Here is a 19892-nt window from a genome sequence, read left to right on the forward strand (position 1 = left end):
AGGAAAAAGTGAAGTTTCTAATGAAAAAAATTATCATATGGATCAGTCAAATTATCTACAATTTTAAATATGCAACTTTAATATCGTAACACGTAGTTAGCGTACACCAAAAAAAAATATGAAAAAGAACTACTATCAATAAAGTTACTAAAAATAACTGCTATGAGAGAGGTAACCGCTAGGGCGGTTGGGGCTTTAAAAAAATATTTTAGTCATGTATTTCATTTTTGGAAGCAACAATATTTCAACAAAAAGAGAAGTGGCATAGTGGCTATAGTTGTAAAGTGTAAGCATACGGTATCTGGTTTGATTCCTTGCAAACTCTTTTTTTCATAACAATTACTCAGACCCACCAAAAAAGGCGGGATCAGAATTAGGGCAAACCATTCAGAACTGTTTAACATTTATATATATTAAGATAAGATTAAGATTTGAGTAGAATTACGATTCGGTAAGTTACGCTCTTGATAAGTGCCAAGAAGTGTTAAATTCATGTTATATTTTATGCACTTTTTGTTGCTTGCTTTGCAAGTTATTGAAGGAAAAGCCGAGAGATAAGCGTTAAATGCCTTGTTACGCTTTATATATCTTACTCTATCCTTTTATGCAGGAATTTACCCCAATACAGTGAGCTAAGAAGAAAAATCATGAAAAAGTGCAAAATGGCAGAAGCTGAACCAGGAGGCAGTAGCTACTCGCACTAAACTCGCAATGGCGAGTAACAAATGCGAGCAACTCGCAATGGCGAGTTCATTTACTCGCGAGGCGAGTAAGGGCGGTTTAGCCCCTCAGAGGTGACGTGGCAACAACTTAGTGGTGAAGAAACATCAGCTCGCAATTGCGAGTGAAGTTACTCGCGAGGCGAGTTCATGCAGAACAGGAATTCTATAAATAGCCATTGATCATTACAGCTTGGAGTTAGTTAGTTTTTTCTTAGTTTCTCTCATAGTACTTACTGGTAGATATTTTAGAGAGAGAAATAGGGCTAGAGCATATAGAGTAAGAGTGATTAGAAGTGGGATTCTTCTTCCTTTGTTGAGACATCACAAGTTGTAATGAATCCTTCCTCTTCAATCCATTCTTGCAAGGCTGCCATGACAATGAGTAGCTAAATCTCCTTTGTTGGGATTAGAGGTACTTGATCTTTGCTAACATGTAACCTTTTGATCTATAAATATATGGTTCTAGCATGTTTATTTAATATTGTTGTTATTCTTGCTCTTAATGCTTTCAAAGAGATTCAAGATGATTTGGACACGAACTCTTGAATCTAGAACTAGAATAACAATCTATCTTAAGTTAATACTCTGGACACGGATGTTAATATTTGATAATCACTTATAATATAGAACTTAATGCTTTTGGACATTTAATCGGTTGGGAAATCGTCGATTAGATTATCCGAACGACTTTGTGATCGTTTAGATGTTTGGGAAATCGATGTTTAAAAGATCCCTTAGAACTAACGATATCATTTGGACACGAATGGTATTGTCGAGTGATTGTGATAATACGTTTGAATAGCTAGAATCCATATATGATAATTAGGTTATGTGTGACGCTTGGTTAAGAAACTCTAGTCCTAACAAGTTTCACGCCTTATTAATCTCAACTTTTACTTTTGCAAATTAGTTCATGTAGTTACAAATGAAACAAACAAGTACTCTTAATACTTAGAATGATATTTGATGATGAATTGTCCATGAGATCGCGCTAGGTCCCTATGGAGGGGGTGGATTCTCTGCAGGTCAAAATGAGAATATGGCTGAGGATGTTGGTGGTGATGGCAATGAAGAAGACATGGACCGAGATGATCCAGATAGAGTTCCAAGTGCAACTGCCGGATCCGAAGATGATGATATGGAGAGCATGGGCTGAGGAGAGAAAGAATGACTTGAAAGCTCGTCCTTATTTGAGTGTTATTTTATCAAAGCTTTCAGTCAATTCTTACCTTCTCATTTATCTTTATTTGCTTTCTTTCATGCTACCTTTGAACATTATTTTGCTTCTGTTGTTTATTTCATTTTAGCACATTGACTCGTATTCTGTTTTATCAGTACTTTGTTTAAGTATTTTGGATAATGGTGTATGATGACAATCGTTTTTAATTAGTATCGTGATGTTCGTATTCATATTAGTATTGTTTAATGTTGTATTGTTTGTTAAAATAATGTGTTAGCACTTTTGGTTAGATAAGTACTTCATTTTTTTTAATTAGAGAATTTTGGAAGTTTCTTGCGTTATCACTCTTGCTTAATTTATCTCAGATGATTGGTAATGATACATGATTGTTGTAAAGCGCAAAGCCAAGGTACAAGTTTCCAGTTTTTCTAGGTTTTTACTCGAATATGAAATGGGTACTTTGTACAAATTTCATTGCATTTAGTTCTCCGCGATAATGTATTTGTTTGTGAACCACTTAGTTCTAGCTAAATAGTGAGGAAACCTCAAATGTGTTGTACTATATGCAAGGAGACCAGCATTCATTCTTTAACTCGGTTGTGTTATGTTAAATCCAATAATTGTTTTAAATTGTGTGAAGGCATGGAAATGATCAAGGCACATTTTTTGTTAATAAGTGAAACATACTTGACCACAAATAACCTACCTTGTGAGAAGAGCGCGTACTTTCTAACCCACTTGAGCCAAATGTATCAGAGTCATCAATTATGAACTGTCAATTCATAAGCACAATGCTTGATGAATTTGCCCTTAAATTTTTTCAAAATCCAGTTCATTTTTGACGCACTTTAGGACTCTGAGATGTTTTTAATTGTTGAACCCTAAACTTTCATTGTTTATTTGTCCCTTTTGCCTTAGAGTAGGGGAACATTCAAATAAGGTATATTTTGATTCAAGTTGGGGAGAGAAGGTAGATGTAATTTATTCTTGATCAAGACAACTTGGTGTTGTAAATACAAAAAGAAAAAGAAAAGAAAACAATGTGTTCATGTTATGAAAAAGAAAAAGAGAAAAAGAGAAAAAGAAAGAAAAATCCAAAAATAGAATAAGTTGTCAAGATCAAAGTGTTTCATGTGTGAATACCAAGGGTTTGTGTAGAATTAAGGGGACTCTTGTAATTTTGTCTTTTGAATGTGAATAGAAGGAATGTTCCCTTATGCTTGGCCTTTTGAATTCAATTTTCCCACAAATGTCTTTTCTTTTGTAGCCAAGCCAAGTTATAACCCTCAAAGACCTTTTGATCCATGTTTTTGTTCCTTTTGAAATGATAGTTGGATGGACACATAACTTGATTGGAATGTTAACTTGATTGCCGGATGTGTGTTCATAACCCTCATTCATATGGTTTCAATTGTTTATATACTTTCAAAGAAGTGTGTTAGGTGTGGTTCGTGAATAAATGTATTGTTGATTTGAGCTTTTTGACATGAACTTTGTACTTAGGACTCATCTCATGTTGGTAGTAGAATTCTAAATTAGTTGGAAACTTAGACTTGCCCGCGCATTCATTTTGAACCACATTCATCTGAAAAAAATTTCAAAGCCTTTTGTACTTGTGTCTTGTCCTATGGACTTGTTTGATTTTCAATCTTTTGTTTGAGGACAATCAAAGAGTTAAGTTGGGGAGAGTTTGATAAGTGCCAAGAAGTGTTAAATTCATGTTATATTTTATGCACTTTTTGTTGCTCGCTTTGCAAGTTATTGAAGGAAAAGCCGAAAGATAAGCGTTAAATGCCTTGTTACGCTTTATATATCTTACTCTATCCTTTTATGCAGAAATTTACCCCGATACAGTGAGCAAAGAAGAAAAATCATGAAAAAGTGCAAAATGGCAGAAACTGAACCAGGAGGCAGTAGCTACTCGCACTAAACTCGCAATGGCGAGTAACAAATGCGAGCAACTCGCAATGGCGAGTTCATTTACTCGTGAGGCGAGTAAGGGCGGTTTAGCCCCTCAGAGGTGACGTGGCAACAACTTAGTGGTGAAGAAACATCAGCTCGCAATTGCGAGTGAAGTTACTCGCGAGGCGAGTTCATGCAGAACAGGAATTCTATAAATAGCCATTGATCATTACAGCTTGGAGTTAGTTAGTTTTTTCTTAGTTTCTCTCATAGTACTTACTGGTAGATATTTTAGAGAGAGAAATAGGGCTAGAGCATATAGAGTAAGAGTGATTAGAAGTGGGATTCTTCTTCCTTTTTTGAGACATCACAAGTTGTAATGAATCTTTCCTCTTCAATCCATTCTTGCAAGGCTGCCATGACAATGAGTAGCTAAATCTCCTTTGTTGGGATTTAGAGGTACTTGATCTTTGCTAACATGTAACCTTTTGATCTATAAATATATGGTTCTAGCATGTTTATTTAATATTGTTGTTATTCTTGCTCTTAATGCTTTCAAAGAGATTCAAGATGATTTGGACACGAACTCTTGAATCTAGAACTAGAATAACAATCTATCTTAAGTTAAAACTCTGGACACGGATGTTAATATTTGATAATCACTTATAATCTAGAACTTAATGCTTTTGGACATTTAATCGGTTGGGAAATCGTCAATTAGATTATCCGAACGACTTTGTGATCGTTGATGACATGCTGTCATTACGTAATTTTTAGGACTTATTGTGACATTTTGATAGAGTTCTCATGCAATTTATACTATTCTGGAGTGCAAAAAGCTTAAATATTGAAGTCTGTTCGAAGGAAATCGCGCCACGCCAATTTCAAGCCGTGCTGCGATTTTTGAAGCGAAATTACAACCTCCCTGTTTGAGGGAAATCGCGGCACGCCTATATACATGGCGCGGCGCGATTTTGATGGGTCAGGCCCATGACTTCTATAAATACTGCACTAATCCTGAAGAACAAGAGTTACGATTTTGGAGAGCAAAGTGCGATTTTGAGACATCGGAGACGGCTAGAAGGGCGATTTCTTCATCCTTTTACCAATTCATGTATGTTTTAATTATTTCATTGATTATGCTATTTGTAAACTCGATTATGTGTAGCTAAATCTCTTAGAGATTAGATCCGAGATGAATCTTTGTAACCCTAATTGACACATGTTGCTGTGAAACTCTATTTTGTTTATGAATTCAATTCTAGTTTATTCAATTCAATTGTTCTTAATGCTTTTTATATCTTGATCACATATAACTTGATTTTGTGAGAACGAATGACCACTGACCATGGCTTTCGACTTAGACCTAATTGAATTGTTCTAATAAACAGGGTTAGTCTAGGAATAGATAATCGTTTGTTAGTGATAATAGGTTAACGTTCGGTAAAACCTTCAAGAATTATTAGACCACCTAAGGAATTAGGGGCTGTAGTTTAAGAAGAGGGTCCTAACTCAAGGGATTGATTAGGGCTAATTTGTTAATCATCGTAAACTAGAAGAGGGTTCATAACAAATAGGTGCAGTAGACCAATTAGGGGAACTTAGAGGATTCGACGGATCTGATCTCATCTTTCTCTCCATATTTTCTTAATCAAATCTTTATTCTCTTTTATTTGATTTCGTAAAATCAAACCAAATCTTCTGCCTAGCGGCAAACTAAAAATAAACTTTACACATCCTAATTATATAACGATATTGAATTATTGAAGTTAAAAACAGTCCTCGTGGGATCGATATTTTTACTACTTCGATAGTATTTGGTGCACTTGCCAAACGTCTATCAAGTTTTTGGCGCCGTTGCCGGGGACTGTTGAATTATTTCAACAAGGCAATTACGTTATAATTTAGGGTTTTTGCAATTTAATTTTTTTGTTTTTAATTTTTATTTTTCTGTTTTCATATTCACTTGATTACTTTGCGTTGTGCAGTGCTACTAAGGTATTTTGCTGTTTATGCGAGGTAAACAGAGCTCAGACGACTTAGAGATCCGGAAATTGAAAGGACTGCTAGAGCACTTAGGAAAGCTGTCCGATCGCAAAGGTTAGCTCAGTCCGTTCCACCGGGTGTTCGAGAACAAATACCGGAGCCACTCTCAACTGAATCTGAAACGATCTCTTCTCCTAAATCTGCAACTATGGAAGGAGAAGGAGTAGTACCACCGAGACCTAAGCTAGGAGACTACGGGTTAGCCACTCATCGCGGTCAACTGACCCATACTTTTCAACCAGCTAACCCTGTAGCTTTCGACATCAAGACAACTGTCCTCAACGGTTTGAGGGACAAGCAATTCGATGGGACTGAAGCTATGAGTCCTCATGAACACTTGAGCCGCTTTGCTGAAACCTGCGAGTTTTGTGTGCAACCAGCCACCGTGACGGAAGCACAAAAGAAACTAAGGCTATTTCCTTTCACCTTGACGGGAAGAGCAAAAGATTGGTTGCTAACAATACCAAACGGGACTGTCCAAACATGGGAAGAATTAGAGCTGAAGTTCTTGGAGAAATATTTCCCTATGTCTAAATATTGGGAAAAGAAGATGGAGATCTCTAACTTCAAGCAAGGAGAAGGTGAATCATTGTATGATGCTTGGGAGCGATTCAATTTGCTTCTTAAGAGGTGCCCTAATCATGAGTTCACCGAGAAACAATACCTCCAAATCTTCACTGAGGGGGTAACACCAAACACTAGAATGTTCTTAGATGCTTCCGCGGGAGGTAGTCTCAAGAGCAAAACTGATCATGAAGTCCAAGCTTTAATTGAGAACATGGCTGGAAATGAGTATCGAGCTGAAGCTAAGAAGAAAGAAAGAGGAGTGTTTGGGGTGAGTGAACAAACTGCTATCCTTGCTAACCAAGCAGCTATGAACAAACAAATCGAAGCTCTAACTAAGGAGTTTCAAGGCTTCACTTTGGCTCATAAGCAACAGCAAGTGGCTTCAATCAAATGTGACTTATGTGGTGAAGAACATCCCAATGGTGAATGTATTCCAGAAGGATCAAGTGAAGAAGCTAACTTCATGGGAGGTTATCAAAGGCAGAATCAATACTACAATTCAGGCATCAATAAGCATCCAAATCTAAGCTACTCAAATAACAATGCTTTGAACTCTCAGATGCTCACTCCTCCTCAACAACAACAAAGGAAGCCATCAGCTCTTGAGGAAACTATGATGAACTTCATGAAGATGACTCAAGGCAACTTTGAAGAGATGAAGAAGAGTCAAGAAGCTGAAAGAAAGAACAATGAAGCTTCTAGGAAGATGCTTGAAACTCAACTGGGGCAATTAGCTAAGCAATTGGCTGAACAAAACAAAGGCGGATTCTCAGGTAACACTAAAGACAACCCTAAGAATGAGTCTTGTAATGTTATTGAATTGAGGAGCAAAAAGGTTTTGACACCTTTAGTTCCAAAAGCTCCAAAGAAGGTTGATGATGTAGTTGAGGTGGAGGAGAATGATGTAGTTGAAAAAAATGATGAGGGTGAAGTTGAAAAAGAAAATGATCATGGAGTAGTTGAAAAAGAAAGGAAGGAAAAAATAGAGGGAGAAAAAAGTGAGAAGTTAATCGATGAAAATTCAATCTTGAGGAAGACGAAGAGTCAAATATTGAAGGATGGAGACAAACCACATGTTATTCCATCATATGTGAAGCTTCCATACCCTCACCTTTCGAAGAAGAAAGAAAAGGATGAAGGTCAATTCAAGAAGTTCATGCAACTTTTCTCACAACTTCAGGTGAATATTCCTTTCGGCGAAGCTCTTGATCAAATGCCGTTATATGCTAAGTTCATGAAAGACTTGTTGACTAAACGAAGGAAGCCTAAGGATGATGAGAACATTGCAATTTCTGAAAACTGTAGTGCTATTCTTCAAAAGAAGCTGCCACCTAAGCTGAAGGATCCTGGTGCTTTTACTATCCCTTGTTCAATTGGACCGGTAGACATTGGAAGAGCTTTATGTGACTTGGGAGCAAGTATCAACCTGATGCCTCTTTCAATGATGAAGAAGATTAAGTGTGGGGAACTAAAACCAACAAGAATGACCATTACTTTAGCTGATCGGTCAATCTCCTATCCTTTCGGTGTACTTGAAGATGTGCTAGTCAAGGTTAATGACTTGGTGTTTCCAGCAGATTTTGTGATCTTAGATATGGCTGAAGATGAGGATATGCCACTCATTCTAGGAAGACCTTTCCTTGCAAGTGGCCGTGCTTTGATTGACATTGAGAAAGGAGAGCTAATGTTGAGATTCCATAAGGAGCAAGTAGTGTTTAATATATTTGAGGCCATGAAGCACAAAGATGAAAATCCCAAGTGTTACCGGATTGACATTGTTGAAGAAATAGTTAAAGATGACTCTTGTGAACATCAACCAACACACCCTCTTGAACGTGCAATTGTGAATTCTATAGCAAGATGTGGAGATGATGAAGATCTTGAAGTAAGTGATTGTGTGAAGCAACTAGAAGCAAGCAAGCAAGAGTTGGGTCCGGTAAAAATAGAAGAATTAATGGGTAAGTACTCTATGGATGCTCCTATTTTGAGTGGAGAAGGAGAGAAAAATCCAGAATTAAAAGAACTCCCTTCTCACTTGAAATATGTTTTTCTCACTAAGGATGCCTCTAAACCAGTAATCATCAGCAATACCTTGACACCTTTGGAAGAAGAAAAATTAATGAGGGTGTTAAGAGACAATCAAGGAGCTTTGGGGTGGAACATTTCTGATTTGAAGGGTATTAGTCCAGCTTATTGCATGCATAAAATACACATGGAGGCTGAATACAAACCGGTGGTTCAACCTCAAAGCAGACTTAACCCAACAATGAAGGAAGTGGTGAAGAAAGAGGTGCTGAAGTTACTAGATGCAGGTATGATCTACCCTATCTCAGATAGCTCATGGGTAAGTCCAGTTCATGTGGTACCCAAGAAAGGAGGAATGATGGTGGTAGCAAATGAAAAGAATGAATTGATACCTACCCGCACCGTCACTGGTTGGAGAATGTGTATAGACTACCGGAGGTTGAATACCGCAACAAGAAAGGACCACTTTCCATTACCATTCATGGATCAAATGATTGAGAGATTGGCTGGCCAAGCCTTTTATTGCTTCTTGGATGGGTATTCGGGGTATAATCAAATTGCAGTGGCTCCGGAGGATCAAGAAAAGACTGCCTTCACTTGTCCATTTGGAGTGTTTGCTTATCGAAGGATGCCCTTTGGGCTGTGTAATGCGCCGGCAACCTTTCAAAGGTGCATGCTTTCCATCTTCGCTGATATGATAGAGAAGAACATAGAGGTATTTATGGACGACTTTTCTGTTTTTGGTAAGTCTTTTGATCAATGCTTGTTCCATTTAAATGCTGTACTTAAAAGATGCACCGAAACTAACCTTGTTTTGAATTGGGAAAAATGTCATTTTATGGTAACTGAAGGTATAGTTTTGGGGCATAAAATAAGTGCTAAAGGCATTGAGGTGGACCAAGCCAAGATAGAGGTTATAGAGAAACTTCCTCCACCCGTCAACGTTAAAGGAGTGAGGAGTTTCTTGGGGCATGCCGGTTTCTATCGGCGGTTCATAAAAGACTTTTCTAAAATTTCCAAACCCCTCTGTAACCTCTTGGTCAAAGAAAACGAGTTTAATTTTGATTCTGAATGTCTAAATGCTTTTTCTTTGATTAAAAACAAGTTGGTGACTGCACCAATAATCATTGCACCCGATTGGGATTTACCTTTTGAACTTATGTGTGATGCAAGTGATTATGCTGTTGGTGCAGTCCTAGGCCAACGCAAGAACAAATTTTTTCATGCAATTTACTATGCAAGCAAGGTTTTAAATGAAAATCAAGTTAACTATTCCACAACTGAAAAGGAATTGCTTGCGGTAATCTTTGCATTGGAAAAATTTCGTTCTTATCTAATAGGCTCCAAAGTCATTGTTTTTACAGATCATGCAGCTCTCAAATATCTCTTAACTAAAGGGGATTCAAAGCCTCGACTGTTGAGGTGGATCCTATTATTGCAAGAATTTGATCTTGAAATTCGTGACAAGAAGGGAGTCGAGAACGTGGTAGCTGACCACCTCTCAAGGCTGGAGAATGATGAGGTGACAAAGAAGGAGAAGGCCATCAAGGCCGAGTTCCCCGATGAACAGCTGTTTGCTATTGGAGAAAGACCTTGGTTTACTGACATGGCAAACTTTAAGGCCGGCAACACAGTTCCTGATGATCTGACCTACCCTCAGAGGAAAAAGTTCTTCAAAGATGCAAACCACTACTTGTGGGATGATCCGTATCTGTTTAAGGTAGGTACTGACAGTTTGATTAGACGTTGTGTTGCAGGTGAGGAAGCACATAGTATCATGTGGCACTGCCATAGCTCAGCTTATGGAGGCCACCACAGTGGAGAAAGAACAGCTGCAAAAATTTTGCAAAGTGGATTCTGGTGGCCCACCCTTTTCAAAGATTGCCACGACTTTGTCACAAGATGTGACAGATGCCAAAGGACAGGTAACATATCAAAGAGGAATGAAATGCCCCTAAAAGGAATCATTGAAGTTGAACCATTTGATTGTTGGGGTATTGATTTTATGGGACCATTCCCTTCCTCTTACTCTTATCTCCATATTCTAGTCGGTGTTGATTATGTCACAAAGTGGGTTGAAGCGATACCATGTGTTGCTAATGATGCCAAAACGGTTGTCAACTTCCTTCAAAAGAATATTTTCACTAGGTTTGGAACCCCTAGAGTATTGATCAGTGATGGGGGGAAGCATTTTTGCAATAATTTTCTTGAAAATGTGCTCAAAAAGTATAACATTAAGCACAAAGTTGCAACTCCCTATCACCCACAAACTAGTGGTCAAGCAGAGGTTTCAAACCGACAGCTGAAACAGATTCTGGAAAAGACAGTTGCGTCAAATAGGAAAGATTGGTCTAGGAAACTAGATGACGCACTGTGGGCATATATGACAGCCTTTAAGACCCATCTTGGGTTCTCACCCTATCAGTTAGTCTATGGGAAGGCATGTCATCTTCCAGTCGAGCTAGAACATAAAGCTTATTGGGCCATTAAGGCCTTAAATTTTGATAAAGTAGCCGCTGGTAAGAAAAGAATTTTGAAACTTAATGAACTTGAGGAGATGAGGCTTAGAGCGTATGAAAATGCGCTCATCTATAAAGCCAGGACAAAAAGGTATCATGACAAAAACTTAGTGCCTAGGGATATTAACTGTGGACAACTAGTTTTGTTGTATAATTCCAGGTTGAAGTTGTTTCCTGGGAAGCTCAAGTCAAAATGGTCTGGACCATTCTTGGTCAAAAGTGTGTCACCATATGGAGCTGTTGAACTAGTGACACCTGAAGGAGATCGAAGTTTCAAAGTAAATGGACAAAGAGTTAAACCATACTTAGGTGGCGACCTACCAAAAGGAAGGGTGGCACTCATTCTGAAGGACCTCTGAGGATCCTTAGCAGTCAAGCTAGTGACGATAAAGAAGCGCTGAGTGGGAGGCAACCCACTAGATTTACTTTGTTTTCAATTCATTTTCTTTATTTTCTTTTTTTATGTCGAAGTCCATTGAACTTATTTCCCTATTGTAATTGCTCCTGCACTTGTTTATTATTAATGAATTTGTTTGGTTTCATGTGACCTATTCCAGTTTAGTAACAGTTGTTTGATGAAACGGTATTCCAAAAGTTCTAAAGGAGGGGTGACTTGATTCAAAGGCGAAGTGTACGGCATTGCTAGGTAGTCACATACTCCCAGAAATCTCAGCCATAAGGTTCATTGCCAAATTTGTTTTTCAATTTACTTATATTTAGATTAGTTTTCCATGCAACTACATTTCTAGAACTTGCATTGTTTCTCTATTATTGATTGGTCTTTGTCAATTACACACTGAGGCAAAAGTGCTTGGTCCTGTGAGCCTTTTTGAAGCCTACCCTGTTTTAATTTGTTAAATTTATCCTCTCTTAACCAATTGTGAGCCGGTAGGATTAGAACTTTTTGTTCGGTGACAAACTACATTACAAGCCTAGAGACTTTTAGGACTTGTCCCTTAATGTATTTTCTGAGTTAAGGCATTGTAGAATGTTGCTAAAGATTAAGTTTGGGGTTGCTATTGGAATTTGCAACCAACTAAGTTTGGGGTGGGGGTACTAGAGAATAAGAGAACAAAAATGAAAGAAATATGAAATTGTCATGCAAAATACACACAAAAATGGTGTATCAAAAAAAGAAAAAGAAATGGAATGATGAAAAAGGGACAAAACATTGAAAATCCGAGTAACTTCAAACTCGATTGTCCCTAAATGTTAAAAAATGTTCTCTAGTACCTTTGCATTGATTGTATTTCCACAAGGTGAATGATTGAAGGATTGAATTTTGTGCTTTAACTTCCGTAGGAATGCCTAACTCAAATTTTGTGTAGCCTACTTATCCAAATATATCCCACCTTTCACCTAAGCCCCATTATAACCCTAAAGACCTCAAAAGTGTGTAATGATATTGACTTTGATTGATGTTTAGAAACTTTTCAAGCGTATGGTAATATGTAGACCTGCATGTCGACTGGTAGAACCCTGTTCCAATTTGATGCGAGGAGTTGTGAATTGGTGGATGCGAACAAGTCAAACTAGCTCATCTTTAGCTAGAAGGAGAATGAACTTTTGGGTACTATCGTTTTGTCAGGTAACTGTTATTTTACTGTCGTTTGTCACTGTTGCAAGCAAATTCCTTGAGGACAAGGAATGGTTTAAGTTTGGGGTTGTGATGACATGCTGTCATTACGTAATTTTTAGGACTTATTGTGACATTTTGATAGAGTTCTCATGCAATTTATATTGTTCTGGAGTGCAAAAAGCTTAAATATTGAAGTCTGTTCAAAGGAAATCGCGCCACGCCAATTTCAAGCCGTGCTGCGATTTTTGAAGCGAAATTACAACCTCCCTGTTTGAGGGAAATCGCGGCACGCCTATATACATGGCGCAGCGCGATTTTGATGGGTCAGGCCCATAACTTCTATAAATACTGCACTAATCCTGAAGAACAAAAGTTATGATTTTGGAGAGCAAAGTGCGATTTTGAGACATCGGAGACGGCTAGAAGGGCGATTTCTTCATCCTTTTACCAATTCATGTATGTTTTAATTATTTCATTGATTATGCTATTTGTAAACTCGATTATGTGTAGCTAAATCTCTTAGAGATTAGATCCGAGATGAATCTTTGTAACCCTAATTGACACATGTTGCTGTGAAACTCTATTTTGTTTATGAATTCAATTCTAGTTTATTCAATTCAATTGTTCTTAATGCTTTTTATATCTTGATCACATATAACTTGATTTTGTGAGAACGAATGACCACTGACCATGGCTTTCGACTTAGACCTAATTGAATTGTTCTAATAAACAGGGTTAGTCTAGGAATAGATAATCGTTTGTTAGTGATAATAGGTTAACGTTCGGTAAAACCTTCAAGAATTATTAGACCACCTAAGGAATTAGGGGCTGTAGTTTAAGAAGAGGGTCCTAACTCAAGGGATTGATTAGGGCTAATTTGTTAATCATCGTAAACTAGAAGAGGGTTCATAACAAATAGGTGCAGTAGACCAATTAGGGGAACTTAGAGGATTCGACGGATCTGATCTCATCTTTCTCTCCATATTTTCTTAATCAAATCTTTATTCTCTTTTATTTGATTTCGTAAAATCAAACCAAATCTTCTGCCTAGCTGCAAACTAAAAATAAACTTTACACATCCTAATTATATAACGAAATTGAATTATTGAAGTTAAAAACAGTCCTCGTGGGATCGATATTTTTACTACTTCGATAGTATTTGGTGCACTTGCCAAATGTCTATCAATCGTTTAGATGTTTGGGAAATCGATGTTTAAACGATCCCTTAGAACTAACGATATCATTTGGACACGAATGGTATTGTCGAGTGATTGTGATAATATCGTTTGAATAGCTAGAATCCATATATGATCATTAGGTTATGTGTGACGCTTGGTTAAGGAACTCTAGTCCTAACAAGTTTCACGCCTTATTAATCTCAACTTTTACTTTTGCAAATTAGTTCATGTAGTTACAAATGAAACAAACAAGTACTCTTAATACTTAGAATGATATTTGATGATGAATTGTCCATGAGATCGCGCTAGTCCCCGTAGAGACGATACACAATACTTATCATGTTTGATGCAAAAAGCCTTCATCAGCTCTCAATTTTGATGATGGAAATTTTGAAAAAGACAGTTATACATTTACGATTGAATAAACATTAAATTTAATTTTTAAACTATCATTTTTTCGTCAATTTGATCCCTACATATTACAATCAAGTCCATAACCTATACTATCATCCATCAATTTAGTCTCTATGCATGGAGGGACAAAATTGATTGTTGAAATTATAGTTTTAACGGATTTTTAGTTTATTTCAATAGTTTAGGGACCAAATTGGTAAGAGAGTAATAGTTTAGACACTAAAATGATTGTTTATTCATTTACGATTATAATGGTTTCTCCGCTTGAATTCAATTAAGTTAAATCTACAATATAAATAAGGTAAATTTTTATGTAACTTGGAGTTTGGTTGGGTACGGCAAAATTTGTTTAACTATTAAATTTATTTTAGGTTTAAAATGGTTTTAGTCCCTGCAAATATGTCTTGTTTTGGTTTTAGTCCCTGTAAAATAAATTTGTAGAAAAAAGTCCTTGCAAAATATTTTGTTTTTTAAAATACTCCCTGGCCCCACTTTTGTGATGATTTGCATGCGTGACACATGATGACTGAACCCATTTTGTAGAAAAAAGTCCCTGCAAAATATATTTTTTTTAAAAAAGGTCTCTGCAAAATATTTTGTTTTTTAAAATATACTTTGAAGTCAGAAACTATTTTAAAAAACAAAATATTTTGCAGGGACCTTTTTCTACAATATTTTTTTTACAGGGACTAAAACCAAAACGAGACATATTTGCAGGGACTAAAACCATAACGAGACATATTTGTAGGGACTAAAACCATATTTTAACCTTTATTTTAATATAAATTAATAAAAAAAATAAGACATGCATGCTATCCGAATGTACTCTTGATTGAAGTCAATATAGTATAAATAGTAACCGGAAAATGCTATTTCTCTAGAAAAATAACATCAAGAATTCTTCAAGACACAGTTGACAAGTTTTAATTGCATGATTTATTTGTTCACTTCCTATTTTTCAGCCACACCTCCTTGAATTATGCAAATAGTGCATTGTGATTGGCTGCTCTTTATTCTTGAAGAATTCTTGATGTTATTAGAGATATAGCATTGCTCATAGTAACCACTTTATAGAATAAATTGTTCAAATAAAAAAAAAAGCTTTAGTTTATAACTTATGCATCTATTTACAAAGTTTCAATCAAAAAACCATTCTGCAACGTCCTTTCTTTTTAATAAAAACAAAAAAAAAAAATGTTGAAAGTACTTTGTGAAATACTAGAATGATTCACTCACATCATTAGGTAGAATAATTTTTGTTTGAGCTCCCCATTTGCAAAAGCCATGGAATCACCTTATACCTTAATGAATGTCCCCATAAATGATTATGTTTATCAACTTGTGTGAAACTATCAGAAAAGAGTGAAAATGAATTTCTGTACTGAATCAGCAAATGGATCTGATGAAGGGAACTGTTTTTTATACTAGTGTAAGTGTGTGACTGCTCTAACTAACAACTGAATAAGTTTTGACCGCTGTACACAGCCCAGCTCTTGGCTTAATGACTAAACTATATAGCTAATGCAATAGTTGCAGCCTGCTCAATTATCATTTTAATGCCTAGCTTATTATCCTGAAGTGTGTATTCTCTTGTTCAATGGCCATCTATTTTCTGTTAGTACGTACTTGCTTCATTCTTATTTGATATGATGTAGGCTGATCTTTTAGACGTACGTACTACACTGCCTTCATATTCAACCTTTGTTTTTGAAAAGAAAGATTTAACATGTTCTTGACTTTGCATTTTCTTACTTAATTGTTGCATTCAAATTTCTAACTAGATTATAGTTGTAACATTTTTTATGTTGTTGTGTCTTGTTTTTGATTAATTGTTTTATAAGTGTTCTAGCTAAAAAAACTTTAATAGATGCTAAGATGCATATTCTAATGCAATTTAGTGCGTAGATAAAAGACCCATGAAGTTGTATTTCAAAATGAAGAAAAGTTGTGATTTGTGGTATCTTTGGTCTTTATGGTATCTGTGTGTATTGTGCTTGTATGATCTTGTATCAAGAAGAAAAAAAAAAAAAACAGATGGAATGATTATATTTTAACACTCCCTTTATTAATGAGTTCTAATTGCATAGGTTAGGGGTTATTGTTGTATTGACTATCAAGGAAGTTGTGATGCTTGGCTAGTTTATATACTTCTATTTCTATATTGTTAGTTGCAATTTTGCACAAAGGCTCTAAAGACTGTGCAACTAAAATTATTAAATCATATCTCATCATGATGATGTAATTTGGTTATATCACTTTCTAACATATTTCTTTAAATATCTATAAAACTCTAATACTATTAGTGCATACCGGTTAAACTTTTTGGATAAATGAACTAGAGGACAGTCTTGAACAATTTGAAGGTCCTCTTTTAAATTGGACTCTTAATAAAAATATGCATAAAACAGAGCTGTCATTTATTTAAATCGTAAATAACATCCATAACATCAAAACAAGTCATGTTCTAATTAAATAGAAGTAATTTTGGTGAGAGAGAGAGTTTTGCTTTGAAAGGATGAGAAAATAGGCTGAAGCAATTAGATTGAAAAGACGAAAAAGTTGTTGTGATAGTATAAACTTTTCTCTTTTTATGAATTGTGGTAATACCAACTTTTATATGTATTAGCACAATAAAATGAGGTGATAGACAAACACAATTTAATAGTTATAACATTGTATTTATAGACGGAGATAAATATACAGTAGGTGACATTAATGGAGAATAACAAATAATTAGTTTAGTAAATAAACAAATAATTATTCTTTTTTGACTAAAATTAATTATTCTTATATATTATCATAAATTACAGCATAATAAAATAATGAAGTATTAGAATTTAGTCAAACATATTAAAAAATACTTAATATGATAAAAAAGAAAAATTAAAGTTTATTATTATTATTTTTTGACTAAAAATAATTATACCTTTTTAGGGTAAAAATAATTATTCTTATATATTATCTTAAATCAGAGCCTAATAAAATAAGAAAGTATTAGAAGTTAGTCAAACATATATAAAAAAATACTTAATATGATAAAAAGACAAATTAAAGTTTTTTATTAAAATCTTAAAATCTTTTCAATTATAATATTTTTGAGGATTCGATCATTTACCTATAAATAAGTAGACATTGCTCTAACTTACCACTCACAATAAGATATCCTCTTTGCTTTTGTTTGCAAACCAAGATTGGTTATTATGGAAATCATATTGAAGATGTTCTTGAAATTTTTGGTGTTATTTGTTGTTATTGCATGTATTCTGGTTGGCAATGTACAAAGTTTGAGACCTTGTTGCGTAGTAGGAGAAATATGCGATCCAATTGTCTGTAAAAGGCCTCCATGTTGTCACCCTCCATCAAGTGAAATGAAGCCCTAAAGCTTTGCTTCTCTTCTCTTCTATTATGTTTATACCAATCATCGAATATTTTACAAAACAAAAGTCCATATGTAATAATAAGATTGGTGAATAAATTTTATGTTATAATCCTGTCCGAAAAAGATTATGTTATAATTGCTTACAAATATATTTCGATTGGGATCTGCCTAATTATATAAATTATATCTTATAATTCGTTTGCTATTAAAAAAAATGCAAAATTATTTTAGGGGCCATTTATCTTATTTATTTGTAACACTTCAGTCTTTTATCTTTATTTTTCCTGTTTAATTTATTTATCTTTACAATGGCGCTTCTCGACAGATCCTTCCTAGATCTGTCCATTGTTGGGGTTTCCTCCGGCGAACGTCGTTGTTCTGTGGGGTTTGTTTTCAAGATCTAAAGCCGGTTTGGTTTTAGATTCAAGTTTTCTTTGGGTTTGTGTTGTTTCAACCACATGTGTGGTTCACGTTTTTCGTTGGTTGGTACTACTTGAGCTGTGAGTGTTTCAAAAGTGTGTTTCCCTTGTGGTTCACGTCAGGACTGATTTTGAGAAAGGGCTGTGATAGATGGTTGTTCACGATTTGTCTTATTCCAATGTTCTGTTGGTTCGGTTGTATAATTAATCTGAATGTGCTTCAATGTCTTGGACAAACATTCACTTTGGATTGTTTGCTCGAAAGAGTGTGGCCTTTCTTCTAGATGGTTAATTCAGGCGGCCATTAAGACTTATTGTTGTTGAGATTCATCGCGGTGAGTGGTGGACTGATGGATTGCAACAGTGTTGGCGGGCGGATTCAATGTCAAGTGTCAAAGTTGGGATCAGTTTTAATGAAAATATTTCTTGCTTGGTTTGGACTCGAAAGGGTCGGTAAAACTACTGCTTTTGTTGCAGGGGCTTTTGGTTCTTTAATCTCTCTGTGTTGATAGTTGATTTATACACCATCTCGGGTTATCTCAATCATCTTGTTGATTGACATGAGACTATATGTACTCGAAAGAATCATCAATGCTTGATGTCGTTGTTGCAGGGAGTTGATGGTATGTGATCCGATTTCATGTTGACGGTCGATTCATTTGCCAAACTTTAGACATGCGCTTAATTGTTATAATTATTGAGGGTTGGATCCACTTTGTGATCTTTTTTTTCTTTGTTTTTTTTTTTTGCCCGTTAGGGGTTGTTGACTGGGTCAGGTTTATGTCACCCCAGTTTTTATTTAATTTTTCTCATTTTATGGTCAAGGTTTTCTCCAGAAAGTTCATGTTCTGATTTTGTGGTCGGATCAATATTAATTGTCCCTTTTCTTTTTATGATTCCTTCATTTAGCGAAGAACTAAACAAAATGTTTCCACAGAAAGACATTGTTTTTCACCATTTAGGACGTTACCTTTTTCACCCATCAAATGAGGCATGGGAACTAATTAGCAGGTTCTATGAGGCGCACTTAGCCAAGGCAAATGAAAATTGGTTTGTTGATTAGAGTATATAACACTCACCAGTATCACATCGCACCATTATTAATGAAATTATAGCATGCACTCTTCAGCATAAGTTGTTACTCGACTTGAACGTGCAGAAGACAGCAAAACCTTTTTTGAAGAAGCATACATCAAAAGTTGTTCTAGTGGCTTCTCTATATTCTGAATATGATGAGAAGCTGAGGGCTATATATATATGGCAAATACAACTGTGACCTGGGAGGTAATAAAAGTTTATCAGCCAAGTCACGAGAGCGTCAAAAATCAAATAATGACACGCACAATATTAAAGTGTGGGCTGAAATATATTTGTTGAGTTTATGTGATGCATTGATTACAAGCCCTTTTTCATCACATGAAACATTGTGAAGATAAAAATGGTGGAATATGATTTCTCTAATAAGCATTATTTTGAGTTAACCAATTTGTGTAAAATCAGTTCTTATCGGAGTTTCTTCATTTTATGCTACTGGGTTTCGCTACTAACCTTGTGATTATTTGTGCTTTTAATAAGATATAAATTGGGATGTAAATTGTAGTTTGTTCTGGTTCAAATTGGGATATAAATTGTAGTTAGTTCTGGTTTTAGTGACTTCTTTTAGGATTCTAAACATATATAACTTATATGTGAATTTTTAGTATAAATGGAGGACATGGGTAGAAGAAATGGTGAATGTGTGCGACTAAGATGAAAATGGTGGAAGAAAGATAGGAAGAAGATGGAAGAGCCAAATTTTTTAATTTTTCGACTACTCGGTTTTTGATTTTGTCCCCTCTATGAATTTCGTTTTTTTGTTTTAGTCCCTCTCACTGTGTGACGCATCATCCAGTTTGTCACGTTAGTGTCGTCTACCACGTCAGCCACTGCCAAATTATCCTCTATTATCCACGTGTACGTTTT

Source organism: Medicago sativa, chromosome 5, assembly GCF_051527215.1.
Source record: "Medicago sativa cultivar Bolivia chromosome 5, Bolivia_mono, whole genome shotgun sequence".
NCBI classification, from domain to species: domain Eukaryota; kingdom Viridiplantae; phylum Streptophyta; class Magnoliopsida; order Fabales; family Fabaceae; genus Medicago; species Medicago sativa.